This window comes from Nanorana parkeri, unplaced genomic scaffold, assembly GCF_000935625.1.
Source record: "Nanorana parkeri isolate BGI_ZX_2015 unplaced genomic scaffold, ASM93562v1 scaffold167, whole genome shotgun sequence".
Taxonomy (NCBI): Eukaryota; Metazoa; Chordata; class Amphibia; order Anura; family Dicroglossidae; genus Nanorana; species Nanorana parkeri.
Genome location: NW_017306435.1, coordinates 482,386 through 487,800, shown reverse-complemented (window position 1 = coordinate 487,800; position 5,415 = coordinate 482,386).

The following is a 5,415-nucleotide window of genomic DNA, read 5'->3' as shown; positions in this document are numbered from 1 at the left end:
CCTCTAACAAAGAGTAGAGGCTGTGACAGCTCTGGCTTCAATAGTTAGGTTACACAAGCAGTGGGGAAGCCCGCTGCCGTGCAGCCTAACTATCTGTCAAAAGCCGGACGCAGCTCTGCTTGTAATTAACAGGCGGCACTCCGTCCATGACAGGTTACACAGGGGGGAGGATTTCCCTGCTGCGTAACCTGTTAGATGACGATCTGAATGGAGAAAAAGCTGTCAGCTTCAGACATGAAGCTGACAGCTTTTTCCTCCCTAATTCTAGGTGAGGCTCTGCCTCACCTGACTCTCCTGACCGCACGTCCCTGCTATCAATATACTGGATTTGTATATTCTGAAATCCCTCATTAAAAGAGAAGTATTGGGAGAGTAAAATGTACTCTTCTCAATACTTTGAACTGGCGTGCGACACTGCAGCTGTCACAGGTCAGCCCTATAGCTCGAGAACTGAGTGATCACAAACCACCGTTCCTGATCTCCCCCCCTCCCCTCTCTATTCCTCAAGCACTCATTTATAGGGACAGACACTGGAGGGGGCGGGCACTGCTGGCTGTAGAGAGGCTGTCAATCAGGCAGCGGGATGAATCCCAACAATATTGCTGGGATCTTTCCCAGCTCTGCACTGTCAGCGTATAGTGGGCTTTATGCCCACCACATGCCGACTTTTGGTCACAGGAGTACATTAGTAAATCTTCTCCTGTGACCCAAAAGAGAACTAAAGCCATAAAAAGATTGGCTGTAGCTCTGTTTGAATTAGTTCTTGTGTAAATAGGCATTTTCACAGATACCTTTCAACGGCCACTGAAGCCCACAAACCAGTCTCCATGCACCATGAAGTAAACACAGGTTCTAGTGCACTCAGAGGGGTTTGCTCTACCTGGCATCCGTGCTGGCACAGTGTGTACAGTATATATGGTAATAAGGACGGTTATGAAAGGCTTGTTGGTGTTTGCTCTGTAATCTTTTACCAGACATCAAGCTACTTCATCATAGATGGAGAAAAAATTCCATAAGAGTGTTGCTGCCTCTAGCGATGCAGAGTCATAGCCGGCACACTACAGTCATGATCACATGTAGTTACCGGACACATTCTTTATGTTTACTGACCCACAGCATATGCCTGGGATACACTTAACAGGACTATATACAATGAAGGGAATTTATCAGAACTGGGGCAGACAAAATCTGGAGCAGCTGTGCATGGCAACCAATCAGCCTCTCTCTTTCATTTTCAAATCTTAACTGAACAAACTGAAGAGAGAAGCGGATTGGTTGCCCTGGGCAACTGCTCCAGATTTTGTCTGCCCTAGTTTTGATAAATTACCCCCAATTTGTTTTAAGTATCAAATCACTCAAAAGGGTTATTTTTTTTATTGATTTGATTTGGATTTCTCTTCTGTTCATTTACTTTCCATTTTGTTAATTGATAAAAATAAACTATGAGCACTTTTATTTCTGAAGGCATTCTTACTTTACAGCATTTTTTCACACCTGCCTAAAACGATTGCACAGTATTGTATGTGCTGGACATTTGGTAAACTTCTTTAACCTATATTGTTTAATAAATATATCATTAATAAAAACCCAAAAAAATGATAGTCAAAACAATTGTATATTTCTTGGGGGAGCCATCTTAGTGGTATTTAGCTATAAAAACAATTTCCTTTAACAGTCACCTGTATTATACGTTATGTCCAGACAAAACTTTTTCTTTTCGTGTAGGATAGACCCCTTGTTGGGTATTAACTACTTTTTGGGGCTGCGATAGAGATTTACTTTCACTTCCTGTGCTGGTGACATGTTTGCCAGATGGGACGTTTGGTTCTTTAAAAGCAGCACTGACAGTAATAAAATGCTTTTGTTGAATAGAGTAGGGGAACACAAGAACCCCTCCTGAGATTTGTATTTCTGTTTGTGTCCCTGATTGACATTTACTCTCAATGTCAGAGCCCTCGACAGCAGTAAAAGCCTAACAGCAGCTCTTGTGTACCTCCAGCCAATATTTTCATTTTCTGCTATAGCCAGGGCAACAACTTGGGCTGTGTAGAGAAGTGTGGAGGAGTGTACTTATATTTCCTTTTTTATAAACTTAGAACTGTATTTCTTTGTTTCGAGCTTTCTTTTTGTTTCAGAGTAACAGATTCCTTGTAATTCAAAGAAGCAAACTGCAGTGAGGCCATTAGCTTCTGGCAGCCTTAAATTGGGATTCTGCTCCAGGGTGACAAACAAAGTTGATGGAAGATTAACAGTCACTGACAGCCATCACATATTTAGATCCGTATACTATACGCTGCCTGTCCAAAAAAAATAAATCACTCTAATATTTTGTAGGACCTTCTTCATGTATGATTACGGCACCCATTCGCCATGGCAGCGTTTCGATAAGTTTATGCAAAGTCACAACATTTATTTCTCTCCAGAGTTGCATTCATTTTTCCCCGGGATCTTGCAGTGATGATGGGAGAGTCAGACCACGGTGTAAAGTCTTCTCCAGCACATCCCAAAGATTCTCAATGGGGTTAAGGTCTGGACTCTGTGGTGGCCAATCCATGTGTGACAATGTTGTCTCATGGTCCCTGAACCCTTTTACAATTTGAGCCCGATGAATCCTAGTATTGTTATCTTGGAATATGCCCGTGTTATCAGGGCAGAAAAAATCCATAGATGGAAAAACCTGATCATTCACTATATTCAGGTAGGCAGTTGACCTCATTTTTGGGGGACATAACATATGAAACATATTAATCCCTGCAGTAACTATCCAATGGAAGGCTCCATTTTATTTGCTTAGCTAAATCCAGGTGGATTATATACTAGTAAGTACAGATTTTTATTAAACCACTCATACACATTACATGTATTTTGAGCTTAGACAAGGTCCATTTACCTAACTGTTCACTGGTACATTGAGCAGGATTAGCCTGCTGTATTTGGTTAAACATACCGCTGTAAAGATTACTACCGATGCATTAAATCGGTCAGTTCATACCTGTGGTTTCCCAAGCATGTGGATATTAATTTGTGAGTTTATTACAGCCTATCACAAATAAAAGATTAATGTGAATACAGGCAGCAAGTAGCCATTAACTGTACTGATACAGAAACAGGAAGGCTTGTGCAGGTGTGCTGAAACACAATCCTGACCACCGTGGCTCTGTTCCTAATAATTCAGGTGTGTCAAAGGAAGAAAAGCTCTTTTATCCAATACATCCGCAGACAGGCAAAGGCTTGCATGACGTACCCAGGTGAGCAAGCTTTCACACCTTCATGAATTACAACAGAGAGATGGGGACCTCATAAACCCACCTTTGGGCCTCTACTTGTCATTTTCTTTCTCTGATTCTAAGCTAAAGCTCCTTTGGTCTTCACCCAATGCACTTACTGGCACAACTGGTAATGCGGGGTTATTATTACAGTGATGTCTTCAACAGAGCACCTTTTATCTGAAAGCCAAGCACAGACACTGAGCGTTGACTTGTTAGTCTACTAGCAGGGCAGGAGTGAGCGGGAAGTATGGAAATGTAAATGATTCTATTTCGGTTTTTAATCTGGTCGATATAATCATATTTTGTAGTAAAACTGAAAATGACACCCCCTCTTTATTGTTAAAGAAAGGTCCACTCTTCTAGTTATTCAATAACCAAACAGTCTCAGGCTGATTAAACAAGGCAGTGCACATAACTGCGAGCTGGTAGCCCATAGCAAGTAATCATCCAATAAACTGAAGCTTGGTTCCTATAGTAACTGAATGTCATCTTTACTCTATACCTGGGGTAGGCAACCTGCTCACTCCAGCTGTAGTGAAACTAAAAATCCCATCATGCCTCTGCCTCATGGGACTTGTAGTTCCACAACAACTGGAGTGCCAAGGTTGCCTACCCCTGCTCTATACATTGCCTTCCAAACCTGTAAATTTGCATGCAGCAGCAAAAATTATATAAATCCAAAATGTGAAATTAGCTTTGCTATAGCAATGCCTTTTGTTAGTAACACTGCTGTAGCTTTCTTCAACCTCCAACACTTGCAGGAGAATCCGAGGCTTTGGGTACCAAGCAGGCCACATTAATTCCTGCCCCAGACATTACTATGGTGTCAGACACCCTGGTGGGCCAAGAATAGTGCAGGGTATCTGTCAGACACTCTCAGAAGTGTCAAAGGTTGCTGAAAACTACGGACAAAATTCATAACAAATGAAAGGGCAGCATCAGTGCCAATTCCAAATATTTCATTCATGTAAGCAGCCTGAAACATGTTTTTTGATGACAGTGTCTCTTTAAGGACAGGTAAGGACTGTATTAATTTACTGATATTATACTACAGAAACACCATTATCATTCTGGCTGGAACATTGTAAACGTTTGTTTTAATACACAATTGCTGTTGGGCCTAGAAAACCGGTTAGACTGCAGCTTATACAAAGTGTAGGAATGAAAACTTAATGTAAATGTGAGGACAAGTATGAACACAAGCAGCTTGTACACAAACAAACATATATCCAGCACGTTCACCTGTCATCACAATACGCCGCATTCATGTTTAAATGTAAGCAAGTCAAATGCATCTTCTTGTATGCTAGCTTTATTCTATCTGGGCAGAATGGTTTACAACACGTGCTTTGTAAGAAACAATATATTTATAAATACTAATGACCCAATTCTTAATTATCAATACAATGTAGACATCTTTTTGAAAACCAATACACAGCGGTCATTTAACATTCATAAAAGGAAAGTTCAATTAAGTATTAAAAGACTTTAAAGACTCACTAAACCTAAAGGGCCTTACCAGCGTCCGTATTGGACATCATTAGTTTAGGAAAGACCAATGCATGGTTGTTGTGGACAATACAGAGAGTCCTCCTCCTTTTAGACACCTCCACAGGACACGTAGGCTGGGTTCACACCTAGGTAACGTGTTTACACGCGTTTTATGCGCATAAATCCGGTCGCAAGTGTTTGTGAGAAGATTGAAGCTCATTGATGTTGATGAGCAAACGCGCATAAAACATGGGCAAAAACACAGCAAACACGCATGTCCTATTAGGTCTATGGGGCCAAAACGTGCTGTAATGCCTTTGCCTATAGCAGTGGTTCTCAAACTGTGGGTCGCTGTGTGATTTCTGCTGTGCTAGGTGAGAGCCCTCCTCAGCCCTCTCCTAGCGCAGCAGTGTCAGTTCTCCTGCCACGCCGCCAGATGTCGCTGCAGCAGCCGCGTCATCCCTAAATTTTACCGTTGGGGGGTCATGCTGAAAATTGGTTATAAATTCACTCCCCCATTTAGCTACTGCACCGTCTTTCCTGGAGATAACCATAAGAACAGAACAGATGATATATCTACCTTGGTGGACTAATATCCCTTCACTTAATTCTTGAGAGCTGGGCCAGGACTTCAAGTAAAAAACAAAATGCAGCA